Genomic DNA, 27224 nt, shown 5'->3' with positions numbered 1-27224 from the left:
CACCGCGGATCTATCATAAGGCATTGCATAATATCCAAGATCCTAAATATACATGTAAAAAAAGCCCTGTTGCACTAACATCTCAGTTACTACAGTGGATTAATTCTGAGGTTTAGTGTGACAAGGGTGCAGGGTTTTACTCCCTTTTAGTGTCTTTAAGGCAAGGTATACCTTTTAGTGTCTTTAAGGGAAGGTATGCAACATTTTTTCCTGGCGTCTAGTGCTTCCCACACCATGTTTTGATTTTTTTTTTTAATAAGTGGCTTTAAGGCATGTTCCCTTCAGTATCTCTGTTGTCTAGTGTTTCCCCACCCAATCCCTGTTATTTATGTGTAAGTGTCTTTAAGGCATGGCATCGGGAGTTCTCCCTGTTGTTTAGTGTTTCTCCACTCAATAACTATTATGTGCCATTAAGACAGGATATGAAGAGCTCTTGCTGGTGTTTACATAATATTAGTTGTGGTGTCTAGTGGTTCCCCAAAAGAGGCTTTGTGCCTCATGAATGGAGAAAGGCAATAGTTATCCCTCTTCACAAAGGTGGACCATCTACAGACCCTGAAAATTACAGACCTATAAGTCTTACTAGTCTTATATGTAAATCTGGAAAGAATAACAGAGCTATAGTAAACCTCCAGATACTAGACCCAACCCAGTTTGGTTTGGTTAAGGGCAGATCATTACTACTCAACCTGGTGGACTTCCTTGAGAAGGTCACCAAAGCAAAGGATGAGGCAAAATAATTCACACATTGTGGAGTCCACCTCTACAAAGAGGCCAGTCACAAGTGGAGTCCCTCAGGGATCAGTCCTTGGACTGCTCCTTTTTATTATTTATTTATTTATTTATTGACATTTGTTGACCAGGAATGTCCACTGGGCTTAAGACCCATTTTCAGTGGAGGACTGGGGAGAAAAGCTCCAAGTTACATGAAAATCATTACATGAATTTGTAAGGAAACAAAATTATAGTTATAAAGCAAGTGAAATAATACAAAAAATTAAACAGCAAATATGTTGTAAAAAGGCACAATACAGTAACAATGGAACGTTAGTATGTAGGAAAATTATACAGTTAGAAATATTTAACAATGCAGCTCAATTTTTTCTTTTGGGGGGGAGTAGGAAAAGGGAAAGATAGAATGAGAGAGTTAACTTAAAGGTAAGACAGCTATAGTTAGAATCTTATAGCCACGTAGTGGGAATAAATAGATTATAGGTGGCATATATTTAATGGTAGTATTAAAAGTAGAAAGTGACAGAGAAGAGAAAATGTGTTAAGATGGTTGTATTGATGTGTGGACTATGATACTAAAGATTAGGGATAACTCGTATGGTGGAACAGCATAACATATACATAAGTATATTTACTTCTCAGAAGATAAGGCCAGTGTTAGTGGTCACTGGCTGACTACATTTGCAGATGATTGCAAATTAGGAGCTGCCATTGGATCTCACACTGACACAAATGTTCTCCAGGAGGGGATGCCACAGACAAACAACTGGTGTCAGAGCCACGGACTAAAACTAAATCCCGAAAAATGCATAATAGTATCCTTTGGGAAGTCATACATCCTGGTAACTACCACATTGACAACACACACCTTAGAGCTGACCCAATAGTCAGGGACTTAGGAACACACATAGATAGTAATCTAGCCTTTGACCATCATGTGTCTACAGTGGGGAGGAAATCATTCTAGGTTGCGCAACTTATAAACAAAGGTATGGCATCTAAGTCCAAGGAAGTCATTGTTCCACTATATTCAACATTCATCAGACCTATCATTGAGTACAATGCTCCCTCTGGTATGTACCTAACCACGCATATCCAACAACTGGAATGTCTACAGACGTTCTTCACTAAAAGAATACAGGGCGTAAGTAAAATGTCCTGTGCAAATCGCCTCAAGGCCCTATCTCTGTATTCTGTCTCCTACAGGTTTTTGAGGGGAGATCTATGCCTGGCATACATGGTATTGTCAGATCCCACTCTGATGGACCTCCTGCATATCCACAAAATAAACAGCACCAGAATTACTCATTCTAAAGACATGAACCTTGCCTGTAATATAAATAGGGCCTTCTGGAGAGATAGGTATATATTCCAGAGACTACTCCCCCATCTATGGAACAGGCTCCCCATCCATGTGAAGCAGAGTTCTTCCCTAACCCAATTCAAGTGCAACTTGGACAACTGGATGGGGAACCAGAAATTCATCTCTGGTTTGGCACCAATGTCTCTACTGGACACAGGCAACCTGTAAATGGTTCATCTCCCAGGCCCATGCTTACACTTATCAAGGGTATCAGAACTTGTCAGATGGGATGCATGGCTAGGCTTAAATGGGCCCTTGTGGTCGTTAGCCTAGTAAACACCTATGAACCTATGTTTTGATTCATTTTTTTTCAATTTTAGCATCTTTAAAGCACTCTCTCTGAAGTATCTCTGGGGTTTAGTGTTTCACTACCAGATCCCTGTTATGTATAATGTGAAGTTATGTACCTACCATAACGTTCCATGTTAGTTGTCTTCTCTCGCCTTCTTTCTTGCTGGATGGGTTCGGAGCCGATCCTCGGCTCCGACTCGGCCACTTACTAAAGCTCGAGAGCTTATTTTACCGGCTCGAGGCAACCCTATATCCCATGATGCTAGGCGATAACTCCCCAGATCTCGTTTGGAAGCTGAAAAACCTAGCATAGGCCAATAAAACAAAATCCTCCAACTGGAAGGAGGAGGAAGAGGGATAAAACCCCCCAAAGATAATTATCTACACTATATATATCCTAGGACACCTAGATGGTGAACAAGGGAATAAAAGGACCCTTCAAGGAAGGGAAGATCTTCTCGGTCTGTCCAGGCTAGGGGGATGGTGGGTGGGATGCAAGAAAGAAGGCGAGAGAAGACAACTAACATGGAACGTTATGGTAGGTACATAACTTCTCAATGTTAAGTTGTCAATCTCGCCTTCATTCTTGCTGGATGGGACTGCGTCCCTAGCACCTTCATCCTGGGTGGCTCACTGGAACAGACTCTTAAGAATGGTGGAACCAAATGTTGCTCTGTCCCTGGAGGCCATGTCCAATTTGTAATGCGAAACAAAGGTATGAGGAGAGGCCCATGTGGCTGCCGCACAGATAGTGTCTAATGGTAGTCTAGCTTGAAAAGCTGTAAATGTAGCTAGTGCTCTAGTTGAATGGGCTTTTGGCTTAGAAATTAATTCCCTGCCTCTGAGTTGATAAATATATGTAATCACAGAAGACAGCCACCTAGATAGGGTTACCTTGGAAACAGGAAGGCCTTTCTTATTTTCTGCGTATGATAAAAACAGTTGATCAGACTTCCTTATTTGTTTGGTTCTATCCAAATAGTATCGGAGCTGGCGGTGAACATCTAGATAATGTAGCTTTTGCTCCGCTCTATTAGTATAGTTTGGGAAAAAACTGGGAGATCAATTGATTGATTTAAATTTGTCTGCGAAGCCACCTTGGGTAAGAAGGATGGATTAGTCCTTAGAGAAACTCTGTCTTTATGGAAGATTAAGTAGGGAGGACGAATGCAGAGGGCGTGAAGCTCTGATACTCTCCTAGCAGAAGTAATGGCGACTAGGAAGAGTGTCTTCCAGGAAAGACATTTCAATGAACAAGAGACCGCAGGTTCAAAGGGGGGGAGAATCAAGGATGTTAAGACTAAATTAAGATCCCACTGAGGTGGAGGGTCTTTGATCGGAGGCTTAAGTAAATATACACCTTTAAGGAAGGCTTTGCAAAGCTTATTGGACATGATGTTGTAGTCCAATAAGCCTGTATGAAAATTCGATATGGCTGCCAACTGAACCTTTACTGTAGAGGCAGAAGACCCTGAATGAAAAATTTCAGCTAGGAAGTCTAAGACCGAATGAATTGGGGCAGTAAAGGGATCTATATTCCTTGCCTTTGCCCAGAAGGAGAAACGTTTCCATTTACTAGTGTAAATCCTTCTGGTGGAAGATTTAGGGGAAGCTACTATGATATCCCGGACGGGATTAGAAATCATAGGAAGCCTGGCTAAGGACGGAAGTGGAGCAACCAAGCAGTGAGGTTGAGAGAATGTAGGGATTGGTGCAGCTGCTCTGACTGATGGGTCAACAGATCTGGAGCTGGGTCCAGATGCCAAGGCTGTACCAAAAGATAATGATGTAGGAACAGAAACCATATCTGTTGAGGCCAATAAGGGGCAATGAGAATCAACTTGGCTCTCAAGGCAGTTGCTTTCTGAATTACTTCTGGGATTAGAGGAAAGGGTGGAAAGGCATAGAGAAGTCCCCGAGGCCAATCTTGGACTAGAGCATCTCTGAGGGGATGGCCTGGAAGGGGGAAGAGGGTGAAGAAGTCGGGGCATTTGCTGTTTTGGGGTGTAGCAAAAAGATCGCAGCAAGGAAGGCCCCACTTCTGAAAAATCTCTTCCGCTACCGATTGTTTGAGAGACCACTCGTGTGGCATAAGTATAGCTCTGCTCAACCTGTCCGCTATGATGTTGGACTTCCCGGGGATATGCGTTGCTATCAGAAACCGCTGAGAGGAGATCCCCCATTGCCAAAGTCTGAGTGCCTCTCGACACAGAGGATAGGACTTGGTTCCGCCTTGCTTGTTGATATACCACACTACAGACATATTGTCCGTTTGGACTGCAATAGTTCCTAGGGGAAGAGAGTCGTGGAGGGCTTGCAACGTTAAAAGCACTGCTCTCATCTCTAGGACATTTATGTGCAGGTGGCGCTCGAAAAGTTGCCAAGTGCCATGGACCATCCTGCCCTGAAAATGCCCCCCCCCACCCGATCAGGGAAGCGTCCGATGTCACCGTGGCGACCGGGGGAGGAGGAACAAACGGTCTGCCCTGATGGACTTGAGGGGACAATATCCACCAGGACAGATGACTTTTGCAAGTTTGAGTTACCATGATCTTGTGGTGCATGGAGAGTTGCTGAAAAGACCATTGGGCGAAAAGCATCCACTGTAGAAGACGCATGTAAAAACGTGCAAGGGGAAGAAGTGTTATGGCGGCCGCCATAAGACCCAATACTTTCAGGACATACCTGGCCTGAATTTTGTCGCTCTGAAGAAGAACATGGACATGGTTTTGAATATCTAAGACCCTTTGATCTGTTAACTTTGCTGAAAGTTGTACGGTGTTCAAGTTGGCGCCTATAAAGGTAATAGACTGACAAGGCGACAAGGCAGACTTTTCGAAATTTATAGAGATTCCTAGCCCTCTGCAAATGTGAATGGTGTAAGCTCTGGCTTGGAGAAGTTGATGCCTGGTGGTGGCAGTGAGGAGCCAGTCGTCTAGATATGGAAACACCTGGAATCCTTGCCGTCTCAGGTGAGCCGTAATCACTGCCATACATTTGGTGAACACTCTGGGGGCTGTAGTGAGACCAAAGGGCAGGGCTCTGAATTGGTAGCGACTGGCCCCCAGCCGAAAGCGGAGAAACCTTCTGGAGCGCCTGTGAATTTTGATGTGATAGTACGCATCCTGAAGGTCCACGGAGCACATCCAATTGTCCTTGCCCAGAAAGGGCAGAATGTTCTCTTTACAAACTTGTTTAGTTTGCTGAGATCTAATATTGGTCTCCAGTCCCCTGTCTTTTTCGGTACCAAAAAGAACCTTGAGTAGATTCTGGATCCTAGTTGGTCTGCTGGGACTGGCTGGATGGCTCTTTTTGCTAGCAGTTTTGATATTTCTGATACTGCTAGTTCCCTTAGACCGGGTGGAACGTCTGGAAGAGTTCCCTTTTGCTGAATTGGGGTTTGGATAAAGGGAATTTTGTAACCCTTGGATATGATCGACTGTACCCATTTGTCTTGAGTAAGGGAAAGCCAGGCTATTGGGTACAGCGACAATCTTCCCCCGACTGCCTCCGAAGGTGGACAATCAGGCAACATCTCAGGGATGCTGGAAGTGTTTGTCAGAGAGAGGCTCCCTGCTACCCTGGTTCTGCGGACCCCCTCTGCCCCTAGGGCAGCGTCTGTTGTTGTTACCCCCTCTGCCTCTGGGGGTAAACTGACCTCTTGCGTCAGGCGTGACTCCTTGAGATTTGCGGAACCACATTTTCCCACCCTTCTGACCCTTAGGGTATGGTCTTGAAGAGGTGGAGAAACGGACTCCTACGGCAGAAAGAGTCTTGCCATCTTGTTCGCATCTGGTCAAGGTGTCTTTCACTTGAGGTCCGAACAAAGCCGAACCATCAAAAGGGGAATTTGTGAAGTACGCCTTGAAAGGGTCCGCGAAATTACACAGCTGCATCCAGGCGTGACGCCTTAAGGCCACTCCTGTGCCTGCGGCCTTACTCGCTCCATCGGCTGCATATGAAATTAGACGCATGGAGGAGTTAACAATCGAGTTCAGGGTTCCAAGCTGTGAGTTTATTTTATCCTGGGACCCAGCAGCTGATGGATCCTGTAAGACTTCTCCCAACTCTTTGAGAATATCTCTCTGAAGGTGGGTGAAGTGACACAAGTAATTCAGCGACCGCATGGCAAATGTCGCTGAAGAAAACATCCACTTACCGTACCTATCCATGGTCCTAGAATCCTTATTAGGAGGATGGATAGGTACTGAAGGATCAGCTAGTTCCTTCTTGGTGGCTGCAGCCACCACCATGGCATCCGCCGGTACACCTTTTGTTAGGAATTGCTTGTCAACTGGTGCTGTGATGAATTTAGATGGCCTCCAAGGGGTGGGTTCCACCGAATCTGGGGCCGACCACGCCTTCCGAGCCACTACTTCCATAAGGGGGTCAAAAGGCGGAGACACCCAGGAGGTGGAGGGTCGAGAACCAAACGCCTCCAGGTACACCAAGGGAAGACCAGTTCCCCCTCTGCTTCAGGATTTCTAGGATGTCTGAGAAAGAGACATCTTCAGAGGGGGGACTTTGGGGATGCCTCCGACTCATCCAAGTCGGTGTCAGATGTAATGGACTCAGGGGAGCCCACATGCTTCCTCTTACATGTCCTCTTACGCGAAGGCTCCGCTGACAGGTCAGGAGAAGCCTCGGAAGAGGAAGAAATTCCCAGTGGGGAAACCTGAGGTGATGGATCTCTGGGTCCGGGAGCAAGGGAGTGGGAAGAGACATCAGCAGGCACTGTAGTGGGAGGAGCTGATGGAGCTGACCTTTGACTATACCCTGGGGCTAGTACACTCCTCATCACCTCGAAGGCTCCCCTATCAGAAAGGCCAGAGGGCCCCTGCTCCGAAGAGGTAGGAACCCCAGGCCGCACCGACAGGGAAGGCTCCGAGGCCGATGTCGGGGCCGAGCTCACCAGCGCCAACGCTCCGAGAGGGAGAACGGGGTCGGACAATGGTCCGATGCCACTCGCCCCCTCGGAGCCGACGAGAGAGATCAGGCTCCCGGATCCGTCCAATGAAGGTATCAAGGAGGAGATCGGAGCGGAAGACGAAGGAGCTGAAGGGGGAGGTATCGGCTCCGACGCCACAACAGCCACGAACTCTGAGGGAGAGTCGAAGGAGGAAATTTAGGTGGAGGCGTAATAGCTACCGTCTGATGAGATGGGCTAGAGATCATCTGGGCCAATGCCTGAGACTTTAACAGCCTACTTACCACTCTCTCAAGGTCGTGATCTGAAAGTCTGGACGACCGAGAAGATCGGCTCCGATGGCTCCGCTCCGAGAGCAGGGGAGACCTCGGAGCTGAATGGATGGACTCCAATGAAGGGGATCTTGACCTCTTCTTAGATGGAGCCAACAGAGCCGAGGACACGTCGGCTCCAGCCGGAGCCGACAGTGAAAGCATGGGCTCAGAGGTATCGGCACCAAGTGGTGCCGAGACCGGAACCTGTGACTCAAAAGGATCGGCTCCAGCCGGAGCTGATCTAGGCACAGACAAGGAGCCAGCAGCCGAAGGCTTAGTACTTGGAGCCGACGGTTTTGCTGGTTTCGAGGGCCTCCCCAACGCAGACTTAGTTAGGGAGCCCTCGGGCTTTAACAAGCCCCTCAGTATAAGTTTGTTCCTGCGCTCCTGCAGGACTCTTGGACTGAATGCATGACATACTGAACAAGAGTCCTGCAGGTGCAGGGGTCCCAGGCAGTAAACACAAGAAGTGTGACCGTCTGTCAGAGACATTTTCTGACAGCACGAGTCACACTTCTTAAAGCCTGAGACCTTAGTTTCCTTTGGTTCCTTCGACATAACAGTGTCGAGGGTTCACAAAGGTAAGAGAGAAACACACACACACTCAAAAAACTATAAATTAACAATAAAAATGTTAATAGGGATACTGACACACCCAAACACTCCACAGGATCCCTAAAAAAAAAAAAAAAAAAAATTTAGGAAAGGGGCAGGCTTAAGGCCTAACCTAAGAGTGGAGGGGGAGGGATATAAGGGATAAAAAGGGAAGGTATAAAACAGTAATAGAGTTAAAGGTAGTTGCTAACTATTGAAAAGAAACAACTAGGTGAAAAATTAACTCAAAAGGGTGACTGAACACTATATATATATAAAGACTTACCAGGAGTCGGTAAAAAAACGCACCTCGCAAGCGAAAGCGGCAAACGAGATCTGGAGTTATCGCCTAGCATCATGGGATATAGGGTTGCCTCAAGCCGGTAAAATAAGCCCTCGAGCTTTAGTAAGTGGCCGAGTCGGAGCCGAGGATCGGCTCCGAACCCATCCAGCAAGAATGAAGGCGAGATTGACATCTTAACATGCGCTGTTAAGGTATGATGTGAAGAATTCTCCTTAGTGTCTAATGTTTCTTCACCCATTAACTATTATGTGTAAGTGCCCTTAAAACACAACACAAAGAGTTCTACCTGGTATCTAGTGTTTCTCCACCTGACCCCTGTTGTGTGTATGTATCCTTAAGGCACGAAAAAGGAGGTCTCCTTAATCCGCATATTAACAGTTGGCCATGTTATAAAGAAGTTATGTACCTACCATAACATTCCATGTTAGTTGTCCTTCATCTTGCCTTCCTTCTTGCTGTTTGGGGTCCAGAGTCAATCCTCAGCTCCGACTCGGCCTACTTCTATAGCTCGAGAGCTATTTACTGGCTCAAGGCTAACCCTTATCCCAGAATGCCCAATGTCAGCTACCCAGATCTCATTTGTGATAGTGAACACTAGACATATAAAGTAATCAGTAACCTAAAAACTGATTTACCAAAATAAAGATCAGAGTAAACTGTCATAAAATTACCTGGCATGTGAAACCATAGTGAACTCCTTTCAATCCTCCAGGCAGGGGGAAGGAGGGGGGACGCAAGTAGGAAGGCGAGATGAAGAACAACTAACATGGAACGTTATGGTAGGTACATAACTTCTTTATGTTAAGTTGTTCCCATCTCGCCTTCATTCTTGCTGTTTGGGGCAGCGTCCCTAGCACCAAAAGATCCCAGGTGGTTCATTGGAACAGACTCTTCAGAACAGCGGAATCAAAGGAAGCCCTGCTCCGGGAGACCACATCCACTTTGTAATGCGAGATAAAGGTATGAGGATTTGCCCAAGTGGCAGCTGCACAAACTGAGTCTATGGGTAATTTAGACTGAAAGGCTACAGAAGTGGCTAATGCTCTAGTAGAATGACCTTTTGGTTTTGCAGGTAGATCTTTATGTCTTAAATGATAAATAAAGGCAATGGTGTCAGATAACCATTTTGATAAGGTCACCTTAGAAACTGGAAGACCCTGCTTATTGTGAGCATAGGAGAGAAATAACTGGTCTGACTTTTTTAGCTCTTTAGTCCTGTGGAGGTAAAAACACAATTGTCTGTGCACATCCAGTTGGTGAAGACTGTATTCTGTCTTGCTGCTATGATTGGGAAAGAAGACAGGGAGATCAATGGATTGATTTAAATTGTTTTCTGAACAGACTTTTGGTATGAAGAACGGGTTGGTTCTATCTTTGTGAAACACCATATATGGAGGACGAACAAAGAGTGCTTGGAGTTCTGAAACACATTTAGCTGAGGTAATAGCAACCAGAAAAAGTGTTTTCCAAGAAAGAAATTTTAAGGGACATAAAGCTTCTGGTTCAAAGGGAGGCAGAATCAAAGAAGTCAAAAACTAAATTGAGATTCCAAGGAGGAGGTGGATCCATCACTGAGGGTCTAAGAAGAGATGCTCCACTCATGAAGGCTTTGCAGAGCTTATGAGACAATATGCTAGAATTAAGAATTCTAATATGAAAATTAGATATAGCAGCCAGTTGTACCCTGATGGTAGCAGCAGCCGCACCCGACTGAAAAAGCTCTGCTAGAAATTCTAAAATTTGATGGACTGGGGCTGAAAAGGGGTCTAAATGTCTAGATTCTGCCCAGTAAGAAAATCTTTTCCATTTGCTAGCATAAGTCTTTCTCATAGTTGACTTATTGGAGGAAACAATAATATCATGAACTGCTGGGGAGATACTTGGAAGCCTGGCTAAGGTAGGAAGTGGAGTAACCAAGCTGTGAGCTTGAGAGTCTGAAGGGATTGGTGTAACCCACCTGACTGATGAATCAAAGATCTGGCACTGGGTCTAGAATACAAGGCTGGTCTAGAAGGTGGAGGTGCAGGAACGAAAACCATATCTGTCAAGGCCAATAGGGAGCAATGAGGATCATTTTGCAACCCAACGATTTTGCTTTCTGTATGAGTTTTGGAATTAGGGGAAAAGGGGGAAATGCATAAAGGAGTCCCTGAGGCCAATCATAGACTAGAGCGTCCCTGGGAGTTTGACCTGGAGGAGGAAGCAGGGAGAAGTAGCTGTTGCATTTGTTGTTGAGAGGAGTGGCAAATAGATCACAGCAAGGCTGGCCCCATTTGCGGAAGATGAGGTCTGCAACTTCCTGATTCAGAGACCACTCGTGAGGCATGAGGATAGCCCTGCTGAGCTTGTCCGCTATTATGCTGGATTTCCCAGGGATGTGCGTTGCTGTCAAAAAAATGTTGGGAGGAAATCACCCATTGCCATAGTCTGAGGGCTTCTCGATGCAAGGGGTAGGATCTGGTCCTGCCCTGCTGCTTGTTGATGTACCACACAACTGACATATTGTCTGTTTGGCTCACAATAGTCCCAGAAGGAAGCGAGTCTTGAAGAGCTTGAACCGCTCTCATCTCTAGGACATTGATATGCAGATGGTACTCATGAGGTTGCCACGTGCCTTGGACTGTCCTGCTTAGATAATGCCCCCCCACCCTATCAGGGAGGCGTCCATGGTCACTGTGGCTACCGGAGGGGGTTGAATAAAAGGTCTGCCGTGAGTCACCAGTGGGGAGACCATCCACCAAGAGAGGTGTCTTTTGCATGTTTCTGTAATCAGGATCATGTGAGACATGGGTATCTCCTGGAAGGACCACTGCATGAAGAGAAGCCACTGAAGGATGCTCATGTGGTAACGCGCTAATGGAACAAGAAGAATGGCAGCTGCTATGGAGCCTAGAGCTTGCAGGACATGTCTGGCTTGAATCTTTCTGCTCTGCATTAGAAGTGACACTTGTTGGCAAATAGAGAAAACTCTTTCCTGAGGTAAACTTGCAAACATCTGTTTTGTGTTTAATTCTGCTCCTATATATGTGACAGATTGACAGTGCAACAAGGCAGATGTTTTGAAATTTACTGTAATGCCTAGTTGGGTGCAGGTTTATATTGTATAATCCGGTGCCTCTAATAGTTGATGCCTGGTGGTAGCAGTTAGCAGCCAGTCGTCTAGATAGGGAAACACCTGGAATCCTCGACGTCTCAGGTGAGCCGTGACTACTGCCATACATTTGGTGAACACCCTGGGGGCTGTGGTGAGACCAAAGGGCAGAGCTCTGAACTGATAATGACTAGCCCCTACCCAGAAGCGAAGAAATCTCCTGGAGTGTCTGTCCATTTTGATATGGTAGTACGCATCCTGAAGATCTATGGAGCACATCCAATTGTCCTGACCCAGAAAAGGGAGAATTGACTGCAGTGTTACCATCTGGAACTTTTCTTTTTGTACAGATTTGTTCAATCTGCTGAGATCCAGTATTGGTCTCCAGACCCCTGTCTTTTTTGGTACTAAAAAAAATCTTCAGTAAGTTCCGGATGCTAGTTTGTCTGCGGGGACTTCCTGAATGGCTCTTTCTAGCAGTTTTGAGACTTGAATGACTGCTTGATCCCTTAGATTGGGTGGGACATCTGGGATGGACTTTTTCGACTCTAGAGGGGGTTGATGGAAGGGAATTTTGTAACCTCTGGATATGATAGATAGTACCCATCTGTCTCTTGTTATATTCTGCCAGGCTTTTGGGTACAGCGAAAGTCTTCCCCCGACTGCCACCAGAGGTGAGCAGTCAGGAAACCCATCAGGGATGCTGGAAGGGTTTGGCAAAGAAAGTTTCTCTGTCACCCTGATTTTGCGGTCCCACTCTGCCATGAGGGCAGCGTCTGCCATTGTTGTTGTTTCCCCCTCTGTCCCTGGGGTAAAAAATCACCACATGTGTCAGGCAAGGGTCCCTGGGATTTTTGAAACCACATCTTTCCACCCCTCTGACCTTTGGGATAAGGTCTGTTAGGAGTGGAAAAACGGACTCTCACGGCAGACAGAGTGTCTTGCCTTCCTGCTCACACCTGGTAAGCATGTCTTTCACCTGAGGCCCAAAAAGTAAGGAGCCATCAAAGGGAGTATTTGTGAAGGACACTCGAAAGGGTTCCTCAAATTGACATAGCCGCAGCCAAGTATGTCTCCTGAGAGCCACTCCTATACCTGCGGCTCTGCTCGCTCCATCGGCTGCATAGGAAATAAGCCTCATGGAGGAGTTGACTATTGAATTAAGAGTCGCAAGTTGGGAAGCTATTTTGGCTGATGCTCCCTCAGTTATAGGATCTTGTAGGGTATCTCCAAGCTTTTTTAGGAGATCCCTTTGAAGTCGTGTAAAATGAGAGAGATAATTCAGGAACCTCATGGAGAAGGTCGCTGAGGAAAACATTCGCTTCCCATATCTGTCCATTGTCCTCTGTCCATCGTCCTAGACTCTTTGTTTGGCGGATGGACAGACGAAGAAGTTTCTGCTAACTCTTTCTTGGTGGCTGCTGCTACCACCATGGCATCAACTGGCACACCTTTAGTGAGAAATTGTTTGTCCTGGGGAGCTGTTATGAATTTATTTGGTTTCCTCAGAGTAGGTTCCACAGAATCCGGAGCTGACCAAGCCTTTCAAGCCACTACAGACATGAGTGGATCGAAAGGTGGAGGGTCAGGAGCTGAATGCCTCCAGGTATATAGACTCATCCTCGGTAGGGGCTAGGGAAGACCAGCCACCCCTCTGCCTAAGCATTTCAAGGATGTCCGAAAAGGAAACATCTTCTGAGGGGACCTGGGGGACCCTTCTGATTCATCCAGGTCTGTATCTGAGGTGACAGACTCAGGGGAGTCTAGGTGCTTCCTCTTGCACTTATTCTTCTGGGGAGGCTCCACTGAGTGGTCAGGGGAGGCCTTGGAAGAGGAGAGGTTACCCAAGGGGGATGTCCTGGGGCATAGGTTCCCTACACTTCTGGGCCAGTGAAGGAGCAGAGGTTGGCACAGGCACCACAAGGGATGGAGCCGATGGGGCTGATAGTAGGGCTGTTTCAGGGGACAGCGCACTCTGCATGACCTCGAAGGCATCCTGACCCTGAGGCAAAGAAAGCTCTGGCTCCGGAGAGATGGGAGTCCTTCTCAGTGTCGAGGGTGACGGCTCCAATGCTGATGTGGGAGCCAGGCTCACCTGCGCCGAAGCTCCGAGAGGGAGAGTGGGGTCGAACAAGGGTCCGATGCCACCCCCCCCGAGCCGACGAGGGAGCTTTGGCGCCCAGACCCCTCGATGGACAAAACAATCAAGGTGATCAGAGCCGACGCTGGAACCGAAGAGGAGGTGATCAGCGTGGTCAGTTCTACTATCAGCATGTCCATGGTCTCAGGCTCCGAACTAAGTGTAGTTGGAGGAGGAATGGAGATAGAGGCGGATGGAGCCGCAACCTGCTGAGGTGGGCTGGAAAGTAATTTCGCAAGGGCCTGTGATTTAGGCAACCTGCTGACTACTCTCTCCATGTCCTGATCCGATAACCTAGAGGATCGAGAGGAGTGGGATGAAGAGCGATGACTGCGTTCACTTCCTAGTAAGGGTGACTGTGGCACCGAGCGGATCGGCTCCAATGAAGGAGACTTTGCTCGCTTGTGGCTCAGAGACAGCTCCGCGGTAGCAGTTGGAGCCGAGGGAGGAGTTGCCTTGTTGATGCTAGTCGGCACCGACAAACTTGGTTGTTCAAGCCCAAGAGTCGGTTCCGAAGATGGAGCCGACGGCTTGAGAGACTTAGAGGATTTCACTGGCTGGGAACCTTTAGCTGGGGAATCCTGTGGTTTCAATAATCCTCAAAGGATTAATTTGTTTTTGTGCTCTTGCAGGACCCTTGGGCTAAATGCATGACAGATAGTGCAGGAGTTCTGCAGGTGCACAGCCCCTAAACAATAAACACAGCTAGTGTGCCCACCTGTCAGAGACATTATCTGACAGCATGAGTCACACTTTTTGAAGCCAGAAACTTTGGCCTCTTTAGACATCTTCAACAACTAAACTAAGAAGCAAACAGTCTTTTTTTTTTTTTTTTTAACAAATAAAGAAAAGAAGAAAGGAGAGCCTCTAACTTAAACGGCTCTCCTAAGAAGGGTGGAGAACTCTCTAATTTAAACAAGTTCAGGGGAAACAGATAGGCCTGCGAGTATGGAGCAATGGTCAACAAAGCACAACACACAAGAAAAGGCGATAAGGGGATAAAGTACTACATAGACAAAAACTTGTTAAATTTTGAAGAATAAACAACAACAATAATAATAGAAAAAACTATACTAAGCCTGAGCCAGTAACAAAGCAACCTCGCAGCTGAAATGGCAAAGGAGATCTGAGTAGCTGACACTCAGCATTCTGGGATAAGGGTTAGCCTCGAGCCAGTAAAGCTCTCGAGCTACAGAAGTAGGCCGAGGACCCCAAACAGCAAGAACGAAGGCGAGATGGGACAACTTAACATCTAGTGTTCCGCCAAATCAAGTATTAAGAGTTAGCCCTGGTGTCTAGTGGTATCCCCAGCCACATATTTAGAGTTACCTTTGGTGTCTCGTAGTTCCCTCAACCCATGTTTTAAGACTTAGTCTTGTTATCCGGTTATCCCCTGTCCCAAGTATTAAGAGTTAGCACTGATGTCTAGTGGTCCCCCAACCCCTGTATTACGGGTTAGCTTTAGTGTCTGGTGGTCCCCTGACCACAAATTATGAAGTATCAAGGGTGTCTAGTAGTCCCTGACCCATTACTGCAGGTTTAATTCATTAGCCTATGGATGTGTGGAAATACTACAGACACCTCAACTCACCCTCCCTCCCACCCACACACAAACATGAGAACATCATGCACACAGCTGCCCCTCCCCACCTGATCACACTCACAGATACATTCAGTCATATGTACATACACACACACACACACACACACACACACACACACACACACACACACACACACACACACTCACACAAATCTAACCCCATAACCAACTCCCATACTGATACATCCCAGGCAGACACACCCACACATGCAGCCCCCAACATATACTTACGCAAACACCCACTAACACTACCTTACCACTAAACTTCCAAGCTATTACATCAACCATGATAGATGAACATGGCCTTTTTTACCACAAGCAGCCATGCTGATCTACACATCAAGTGATTCTCTGAATTACTCAGCTGCATAAACGTCTTACCATAGGCAGCTTTACAAGGAGAGTACATTTTTAATAAACATATTGCTCCCCACCCTGGCTGCCTCATTAGCATTAAGCAAGGGCACAGAGAGAGTGCTGCACTGCGTTGTAACTTTTATGAATTTAGCCCTTAGTGTCATTTCATTACTTTTATCTTGTGCTTTCTTTTGCTATCAGATATTAACTGGTATTAATTGGTGAGCCATTGTTTTAAACTTCTGGTATCCCACAATCTCAGTGAGGCAGGTGGGGCCATGCAAATTGTATCATCTTTATATGTCTAGATCTTTGACCAGACGCACCTATTTCTCAGTAGTTTAGGGAAGCATGTGTGTTCTCAGAAAGAGCAATATGGTTAATTAGGAGGCAGTAAGAGAAGTTACACAAAAAATTCCTCTAATTTACTGATTTTATTTCTTTAGCGAAACTTGTCTGTAATAGGGAATTACAAACTGCTTATATCAGAACATAAAATGTTAGTCTTGGTTAAAACTGAATGATCTGGATAAACATTGATGAGGAAACTGTATTTGTTATGGGCCATGTACATAGTTATGTTTTGTTTTGCTTTATTTATATATACATTAGAAATTAACTACTGTATTGTTTATATGTATTGTATATTTCATTATCTTGAAAAATCTAATAAAAAATAATAAAAAAAGAACTTTGCATTGCAATAAGCTATGTGCCAGTTATCTGACAGTGATGTACAGTATAATAAAAGCTGAATAAGAAGTCTGCCAAATGAGAAAAAAATAAATACATAAAGAGTGGATATGATATAATTTATTAGGGAGGTGAACAGGGCAAGAGATAAGTTGGAGAAGCTGATTCTCTCCACAGAGCAAGTTGGTTTAGGGCTACCTGATTTGAAGGAATACTTTATAGTTATGCAGTCAAGGCTCATACACATAAAAAAAAGCTGAAGATTGTTAATTAAGAGGACTTCCAAGATGGCTGCACACTGATCAACAGTATTAACATCAGCTCTCCCAGTGCGAAAACAGAAACTGAAAAAAAGGAGTGCCATTGAAAATATTTTTTTGGTAAAATTCAGTTACTGGCTAGTAAATGCACTGCCTAGATGCCAGCAAAGAAGAAATTTGGAAAATGTGAAATAAAATCAACCAAAAAAAGTAATGAGAAAACACTGTCAAGGAAAGATTCTGTAGTTGCTCATCAAAAAGCAGTTCAAGCTTCAGCTCTGGTTTAAGAAATGGCTTCCAGTAACTTAGAGGAAAAAATAAATCAAATGTACTCAGTGGTGATTAAAATGAATGAAACATTGAAAGAATATATAAATTTAAACAATAAAAGGCTGAAAAAATAGAAAGTGAAAACTGCAAATATCAAATGCTGACATGAAGAAAAAGTTGGATGAATATGAATTAAGAAAACTGCTTAAAATAGTAGACTTAGAAGACAGAGTGCACAGAGAAAGCATGAGATTTTCTGCTGTACCAGAGACATTGGAAGGAACTTACTGCATTCATTTTATGAAAGCACAAATAAGCAACTGGATTGGTGTTCCACAACAGAATCTGTAAATTAAAAGGGCACATTGAGTGTATGCTCCAAACCTGGCCATGAAAAAGCAGCCAAGACCTATATAAGTAAAGATGTGATCATACCAGCAGAAAGGGTTGATCCTGGCAAAACTGTAGCAGAATGGCAAACTATTAAAAACTGGTGACAGCCAAGTGCTTCAATAAAATGATTATACACTGTACACCAAGCAGAAGAGAAGCAAATTTATCCCAGCAATTAGGGCAGGTTGAGAGGCATGTGTGAAATTCAAGCTGCTGTATCCAGGTGTCTTCATAGCATTTTGTCCTGTAGAATCAAGATTTTTCTTTGACACAGAGGAGGCTAAAGAGGAAATAAAAAAAGTTTATCCAATAAAAAGTGAGTCAGCAAGCAGAAGGGACCCTGTTTCTCATTCTTCTGGTGGTAAGGTTTGTTGAGAGACTTTTCCAGTGTTCCAAAGGAAAATGCGTGAGAGACAGAAAAAAACACAGGAGTTCACTAGAAGAATGAGCAGCATCTTGGCGTTGAACCAGAGTTTGGTGCTGTGAGATAGAGTTGAACAGGAAGAAGAGCAACAACTCTGAAATTAGTGAATAAATGGAAGACTATAAAGCATCTTATCACATTTGTGAAATATGCTTTTGCAAGAAAAAGTGGCTGAAAAACATTGGGCTTTTGTTGACTTTGTTAGACTTGTGGGTGGACTGTAAAGCATATATCCCATTTTACATCATTACTGTTTAGAAATACACTAAGGTGGGGGGGACTAACTGTAAGTTAAACAATTTTGTTCTGATAAGTATTTGTATAAAACATTTCATAATATATACTTCATGCTATATACAGTAAAACAGTTTTATGTAGTGTGTAGTCAGGGGTATTTTAAATGTAGAGGGATCTTTTCAGTGACTGTTATATGTGTTAAAGACATTAAAGTAAACAAGTACTTTTTTAGTTGTAAGAAATATAGGTTTTACAGTATAACAATAGAAAAATGTCTGAACAAATAAAATTTTAATGTTCATATGCTGTGATCAAGGGCTGCTGGTGTAGGGGTGGGGTATAAAACTGCACTGATTATATTATATGTAGAATTCTGATATTTTCTCTTTTTATTTAACAAGGATGATTGTCTAGATTACTAACTTTGTCTTAAGCTATAAACAGGTGTTGCTGTAAGCATGCAGGCTTCAAAAATAAGACAAAATGATGAAATACATGACAACCTTCTTACAACTGCAAAGATATTTACTTGTTTGTTTTCTCTAGCAAGTGTTCAGTGGAATCATGATGTTTGTAGCTGAAATTTACAAACAGTCATTGCTGAGTATATTTCCATGGAGACAAGCTGTCTGCAGGTGCAAGCAGTTAATCTTGAGAATTCTGAGTATTCTTTGCTGAGGGAAATGCAAAATGTAAAGGTACAATGGTAAGCAGTTCAGTGAAAAAAAGTAAGTTTGAAATTACGGGAAGTGAATAAGATGTAACAACCTCCCTGACAGTGTTAATACTTTAATGCAATTAATAGAACAGTGTATAATTTAGTTGTATTTAAAGACAGCCAGTGCACTATTTTTAGGGCTAAAAGTTAATGTTTTCTGAAAGCATATAAGCTGTTTTTCATTATCTGGAAGGGAAGAGAGAGATAAGAAAAGAACAGAAAGCAGTCAGTGTATGTGGGAGCACAGGCTATAGCATGCTCTTTAGTATGGATAACTGTAATTTTAGGTTAGATAATGTCTGTAGATGCAGCCATTAATTTGGGGCATCTGTTCCCCTCTGGAATTAAACTTCATGTTTTGAAGATGTACATAGTTTTGTGTTTTTGTTCCAAGTTAATAAGGGATAGAATGTTTTGCATTTAGCTGTTTGTGTTTGAGGGTTTTGGTTAAAACAAAAAGTCTTGAAAAATGTGACATAGGTTCAAATGGAACTGAGAAGAAAAAAATGTACAAAAGATCAGCCGAACAAACATTAGTATGAAAGCTGGAAGTACACATTAAAAAAAAAAACTGTCATGTATAATAGGTGGAGCAACAGATTTTTATCATAACGGCTGTACTGTTCATATTACCCTAGAATGTGAATGACCCGAAATATATTGATAAAAAGGAAAGAGTACTTTATTATATTAAGAAATGCAGAGTGCAAATAGCAATGCTGCAGGAGACACACTTGGAAGGAAAGCAGCGTGTGAATTTGACACAGAGGATTTCAGAACAGATATTCAGCAGAATATCATGGACAGAGAAAAGGGGAAGTAATTATAAAAAAATGCTCCAACACTAATAGAGGCAAAGGAACCAAGATATTGCAAGTAAATAACTTGAGTAAGAAAGGAGTAGTATGAGGCCAAGAAAAAGTTTGGATTGTATGTTAAGAGACTGCCTTCCATACCATGGACTGATAAAAGAATATAGGCAAGAGAAGGGGATAGGGGAGTGCTAAGTGAAAGATCAGCTCTGTAATGTTTTGGAGTCTAGAGCAGACATTGTTAAAAATATAATTAATAGGATACATAAAATATTGCATGACAACTATACGAATCAAACAGAGGAGGATAGAAAATATTGGGAAGGGAGAATGGAAAAGCAATAAACAAAAGAACAATGGGAGAACATCTGCATGGCTCCCAAGTACACAGCAACATGCAGAAGGATTAGCATCACTGCTTTGATATGTGTTTACATAGGTATTTGTATAACCCAAGGAGATTTCGGAGACATTTTCCTCATGTACAACAAATGCTGGAGGTTTGATATGACACAGAGATGTAACAAGGACTTTTTTGGAATGCAATGAGTTAGCAGATTTTAAAAGTTCTCTACAGATCTACAGAATACTTTGTCAGAAGTGTTGGAGAAGCAAGTGGCTGTAACTAAGGAAATTATCTTTTTTTTTTTTTTAGCTGTGACACACATTCTGAATTGCTCAGACATGTTAAAGCCTTACTAAATGTAATGCTACTGGTTGCCAAAAAAAATCAAGTTATAGAAAATGGAAATCAAAATTTAAACCAGCTGTAAATGAAGCATTGCACATTCCAAAGGAGATAAAGAATTTAGAAAAGGGTAGGAGCAAATGACATATAAATAAACTGAGTTTGTAGGAATAAAACATGCAAAAGAATTTTAAACAGGAGTTGTCAGGTTTAGTGGAAAGCAGAAACTGAGCAATGTATGTAATGTTGCAGTGAATAATAATTGTTAAAAATGTATAGTGCATGAGAGCAATGAGAAATGTGAAAAATGATTATGTCAAAATATACCTCAAAGACAAACAGCAAAAGAAAAGTATAACCCAGGAAATGAATGACATGTAAGCTATGCACTACTAACAGTCTACTACTACAAAGTAAGACATAGGAAGACTAACATAAAATCTATTCATTTAAAATAGTAGCAAAATGGCAAAAGTAACAAAGAATGAAAAGCAGAAGAGAAGAATGGCAAATAGAAAAGTGGAAATGAAAGCAAGGGAGTACAAAGGATAAGAGGAAGGGAAGGGAGCCAGTGTGCCGAACAGTCACAGCCCTTAAGGCTAAACAACACACCTGATACACTTGTAATAGGTGACTCTATCATCAGGCACACTGACATCCCGCTCACCAGGCTGAACAAGGAGAAGGTCACGGTGACCTGCCTGTCGGGCGCTAGGATCCGCCACATAACACAAGCACTCAGGTCACTCCAAGGCAAGTACAAATATGACTCAGTCATTGTCCATGCTGGTGTGAATGACCTGAGAAGTACCTCCCTGGACTACATGAAAAGAGACATAGAGGAGCTCTCTGAGCATGTAGCCCAGGCTGGTATGACCCTGACCTTGAGTAGCATCTTACCTTCACCAAGAATGATGCCACAATATGAAGACAAGATGATCAATTTCAACAATTGGCTTAAGTATTGGTGTCATTCAAAGGGGATCCAATGCCTGTCAGCCTGGGATGACATGCTCGACAAGCCACGATGCTTCGCTAGGGACGGCTTGCACCTGTCACCCCTGGGCTTTCGGATATTGGCAAAGGCTCTTGCTACCCCCATAGTGCCTTTTTTAGGCAAGGCTCAAAAGACAAACCCACCTCCATAGGTATCACAAGGGATAAGAAACTAAGAGTAATGCTACTCAATGCCAGAAGTCTAAACCTCAAGATGCACGCACTCAAAACTCTCCTTAGCATGGAGAACATCGATATCTGTGCAGTAACAGAAACCTGGTTCAAGGCTCCGAGAGCACCCCAGCACTACCAGGTTATACCTCATACCATGCTTTTCGCCCCAAAACTTGGACCGTACTACAAAAGGAGGGGGAGTATCAATATTCGTCAAAGATACCCACACCTCCAGGTTGGTGGCACAGCACGAAGCATCAGAGACTATCCATGTGCAACTAACAGTGGGTAAAACTGCCTTCCAGTTTATAGCCTGCTACAGACCACCCTCCCAAACCCAGGAACCCCACTCGGCCTTCCTGAGAACACTGGAAAATATGAAGGTCTCTCCAAACACCATTATACTGGGCAACTTCAACTACCCAAACATAGACTGGAAGCATTACTCTAGCTCCAACACCCCAGCCCAAAGGTTCCTAGAATTTATAAACCCAAATGCTATGGAACAATTTGTTACCACTCCCACAAGAGGGGAAAATATACTGGACCTGATCATCACCAACATGGGTACTATATGCTCCAGACCAGAAGTGTATCCCTCACTGGTAAGATCAGACCATAAACTAATCTCACTGGATATTCACATCCCAACTCCACCCCCTGCCCTGAAAACCACGGTGAAAAACTTCTCTAAAGCAAATTTCACACTCCTCAAAACCGAGGTGGAATCCTTCAAAGCTCCTGGGCCTGTGAAAAATATGGCCCAGACCGCAGAATCCTTTATAAACTCATTCTATGAACACCTTCAGGAATGCATGAGTCATGCAATCCCAAATAAAACCAAGACCCAATCCTCCAAAGGCAGACGTCCTGTCTGGTGGACCCCAGCCATAAACAAACTATACAATAGAAGGAGGAAGCTACTACACGATAGAGCAAAATCCCAAAAAGGGAAGGCATCACTGATCAGTATTAGCAAAAAACTACGGGCACTCGTAAAATCGTCTAAGGCCAGCTTCGAGAGAAAAATTGCACAGGACACTAAGGATAATCACAAGGCTTTCTTTAGTTATGTTAGGAACCTGGGTGGGAATTCCCAGATATGCTCAGAATTAGTCCAAAATGACAAAAAATACACCAAACCCACAGACATTGCCAACATCCTAGCTGACAGGTTCAGCACAAACTCCCCACCAAAAGGGCAAATATTTATCCCAGCAGAGTGCTGCCCCCCTGACATCTCAGATGCTCAGGTAAGAGCTGCCCTCTCCAAAGCAAAAAACACAGCATCAATGGGACTAGACAGTGTCCCGGGCTGCGTCCTACATGAACTCCAAGAAGAGCTAAACCCAAACATAAAACTACTGTTCAATCTCAGCTTTACTACAGAATATGTACCCAAAGAGTGGCGTACAGCAACAGTGGTCCCTCTCCACAAAGGTGGTGCCTCAACGGATCCTGGAAACTATCGCCCCATAAGCCTGACTAGCTTGGTCTGCAAAGCTATGGAAAGGATCATCATGGACCTCATAAATAAAGATATTGGGGACCTACAGACACTGGATCCTACCCAGTTCGGCTTTGTTAAGGGCAGACCCTGCCTCTTAAACCTGGTTGATTTCTTTGAAACAGTCACCAAGGCCATTGACGAGGGGAAGGTAGTCCACACAGCCTACCTGGACCTCGCAAAAGCCTTTGATACAATACCCCACTCGGGCATTATAGATAAGCTCACCAGCTTAAATATAAACCCCTATGTCACTAGATGGGTTGCAAACTGGCTCAAGGACAGAACCCACATGGTTAGAATTGCTGGAGCCATGTCAGACTCCAAACCAGTTACAAGTGGCGTCCTCCAAGGCTCGGTCCTGGGACCTCTCTTGTTCGGTATATATTTCTCGGAGGTACAGGCCAACATGGAAGGACTGTGGCTGACTAAGTTCGCAGATGACTGCAAACTGGGTGCCATAATCGACTCTCCAGCCGACACAAGCATCCTCCAAAAGGGCCTCATAGAACCAGACAACTGGTGCCAGAGCCATGGCCTCAAGCTAAACGCCAAAAAGTGTATAGTCATCCCCTTTGGCAAAAACAAAATGCCCAAAAATTACCACATAGGTGGTAGTCCATTAAGCACAGAAGAAGTAATTAGGGACCTGGGGACCCAAGTTGATAGCAATCTCTCATTTGACAAGCAAGTGGAGAAAGTGGTTAGAAAAACATTTTATATAGCCCACCTAATCATGAAGGGATTCACATCTAGATCAGGGGAGGTCATCGTGCCTCTTTACTCATCCCTCATCACGCCCATAATTGAGTACAATGCCCCTTTTGGGATGTACCTTACCAGACACCTGCAGCAACTGGAAAGACCCAAAAAGTACCTCACCAAGAGGATCATAGGGCTCAAACAGATGCCATATGCTGCCCGGTTAAAGAAACTCCAGCTCTACTCAGTGGCATACAGTCTGCTCAGAGGCGATCTGTGCCTGACGTATAAAGTCATGTCCAACCCGGAATTAATGGACATGCTGCACCTCAGAAAATCCAAATCCCATCAAGCTATGCCCTCGAAAGACTTGAACCTCAGCACTGAAATAAATAGGATATGCTGGAGGGACAGATTCATAACCCAGAGGCTCCCTTCACTCTGGAATAAAATCCCAGTCCAGGTTAGGCAGAGTCCCTCATTGACTCTCTTCAAGAGGAATCTTGATGAGTGGATGGGAGATCGTAGGTTTACCCCGGGTATCAATTCTGTGTCACTGTTAGACAGAGGCACAGTATACTAACCTCGAAAAAGGGCATAGCAAAATTAATTTAAAATGGGTGGCGAAAGCCAAACACACTCTGGCTAGGCTTATAAATGCCCTAGGGCAGATAGCCTAGTATGAACCTATGAACCTATTAGAGTTAAGTTTACCATTTCAGAATTCAAGGATGAGAAAAAGGATGACAGATGGGCCACCTCAGATAAGTAAAGACCACTCTGCCTAGATGTTCAGCTAAGAAGTCATCTAAAAATAATTGCAGAAGAAGCATATGCTGCCAAGATTAGGAAAGTACAGGTTACCCCACAGTCTGCATTACAGCTATGAAGATTATCTTGGAAGTCCTTTAACTCCTCCTTAAAGAATCCAAGATTGGGAAGACTACAGATGCTGTACGCCATAGGTTCTCTCACTCTTTCACAATGTCCATCCATCAAAAAAACATAGAAATACTTTGAACCTCTCCTAGATATCAAATAAGTACTTTTTGCCTCACTACTCAAAATGCATATGCTTCACTGTAAAGAAACATATTGCTCCCCTTTCCCAAGTACACACACATTTGAAATGATTACGATTTAGCTTAATACATGATTCTTTTACTACTGACTTCAACTAAAGATACTTATATTCACTGACTGTTATTCTCATCCCACATATAGTTAATGTTCAGTAGTTAACATTGAAAGTACACAACATGTTCAGACCTCTGCTGAAACAATCCTGGGCATCCTAAGGAGGCTAACCTCACAGTTTGAGAATAGTTTTGGCAGGGGATAATGCTATAGGTAAACAGGGCTATAAATAAGAAGATGCTAGTTAGGGATTAGTTGTGAACCTTAGGAATGTCAGTGTTTGAATGGAGGAATTTGAACAGCAGATGGACAATGAAAGAAGCTGTATGTGAGGAATACTGACTGAGGTTCAAAATCTTGCATATTAAGGAGGCCTCAGTACAATTATTTTTATGAGCAGTGGATGGGCAACTGGACCTGGATTGACTTGGCAACGCTGTTCCAGGCTGGAGGCCTGAACTACAAAGGATCAAATTTTGTTTAGGAAAGTTTGAAGAATGGACAAGTTGGTATCTAAGTAAGTGATGAGACAAACATCTCTAGTAAGAAATATACAAAGCCAGTCAAGAGGTTCAGCATGATAGGTAACTCGCAATTCATTTTTGTAAAAATTGACAAATATTTGTAGCATCTAATAATGTTTTCTTTTACAAAACAACAGAAAACAGTGTAACACAGAGGTGAAGTAGTACATTTTATGGAGCTAACAATAGCTTGTAAAACCTATGCTGGTCCAGTAAAAGGGACTGTATCATCTCTGCATTCCACTGTTTCATTTTAAAGAGGAGACTTACCAGCACAAAGAACTTGATCAAAGTGAAATAATACACAGAGGGGATGGGATCCAGTCTCACATTCAGTTTCATAGCCTAACACTTCGACCATCTAACAATGTAGCTTCCTTAATGCTCTGCTGCACTCACTGGAAAGTTCACAAGTAAACATTTGCTACTGATAGTATCACAAAGTCACACATCTGAAGTAGTATCTTGTAGCAAATGACTAGTGTTTTTATGAGTAATTTGTAATGCAGCATACTGAAGAGGCAGTTAATTTACAGCAAGAAATACGTTACTCACATGCCCTGGCTACCTTGCAACTTTCACTTTTCTACTTATAGAAGCAGAAAAAAAGCTGCACATAACAACATACACTACCTTGACTCCTGCATTACAGGAAACTAGGTTTGCCACCTGTCCCTCATTATTCAGAAGTCCCTATTTAGGTAATAATGCCTTATGAAAAAAATGAAGAATGTCAAGTGCCCAGAGATTTTAGGACAAAAAATATTTCCCAAGTTCCTTTCTGATAATTGCATAAAACAATATTTTTTATCTAAAAATTCTTAAAATGATACAAAACAACAAGACAATTCAAATTCTATAAAATGAGCTATTATTCTGGCAACAAAGTGAAGTTTGTTTCTTTACACTGGCTGTGGATATGGTTTGTCCTGCAAAATTACATGTTTTATAAAAAGTGTCCCACTTTGTCATCTGAAAATGTGGTAGCCCTGACATTATATTATATTTTGCTTAATAATCTACATGCACTATCAGTTCATCATCTGTCAATGACTTAAGCATCTGATAACTGGTTAGTCTTCAAAATGTATAGAGCCATGTGTAGTACCTAACATACAGCTTGACTGCAAATTATCTTGGCCTGCAGCCATCTAAAGGGACTGCATGTTTTACTTCTCTTCTTGCAAATTCATACAAGCACCTAACCGGCAAATCATACTCTATTACATCTAGTATTTAACAAGCAACTATCTTGCAATGTTATGTGCTGCTTTTGTAATTCAGATGGCAGTATACATAAATCATATGGCAGACCCTACTAAAACAGTATGCGCCAACTAACTACCTGAAAGGCAGCCTGAAAATCAGCTTACTACTCAACAGAGAATATAGGCCTAATGAGCTATATGTTTTTAACCTAAATGAATAAGAGTGCAAGCAGCATGTTATTAATTAGCTTCAAGTCAAAACTAATCAGCTGGAAAAAGATAAAACTGATCAAACTGCAGATACACACAAGTACTCATATTCTGTGGGCAAGAGACATGGATCAATTACAGGAAACTGTCATATTCAGGACAACAGAGGATTACAATGTTCTATGGTAGACTGTCTAATGATCAGTGAATCACTGAAACTTCTTTCTTTCTTCACATGTTGAAATGGGAGAAGTGCAGATCTAAAAACAATTTTTCAAAACAATCTGTATCTTTCAGACTAATAAATGTGTCATACAAACAAAAAGGCTAACAGCAGTGTGAAAAGCAGGAGGGAGATAAATAAGTAGGGAAGGTGACTTAAAAGCAGAACCAGCAAGTAATTAAAACAAGTTTCAAGGAACTGCCATTTGTTATTGTTGTTATGGGGGTAGGGTGTCTCTGCAATGCTGATGACCTGGGTTCAACTAACAACAAGGGGAACCTGAAGGGCTACCCATGAGGGGTTATTCTGAAGTGGCTGGTAGCCAGCTCACC

At 43.4% G+C, this 27224-nt stretch overlaps 1 protein-coding gene across 1 annotated transcript in view; it reads right to left on the bottom strand.

Annotated features, from left to right (window-relative positions):
- LAMB2 (laminin subunit beta 2) overlaps positions 1 to 27224 on the bottom strand; it is a 3750789-nt gene that overhangs the window by 1192885 nt on the left and 2530680 nt on the right. The window lies entirely within an intron of this gene.

Source organism: Protopterus annectens, chromosome 7.part1, assembly GCF_019279795.1.
Source record: "Protopterus annectens isolate FY-2018-M chromosome 7.part1, PAN1.0, whole genome shotgun sequence".
NCBI classification, from domain to species: Eukaryota; Metazoa; Chordata; order Ceratodontiformes; family Protopteridae; genus Protopterus; species Protopterus annectens.
Note: the sequence above shows the minus strand (reverse complement) of the source record. Positions and strands in the feature narration are given on the sequence as shown.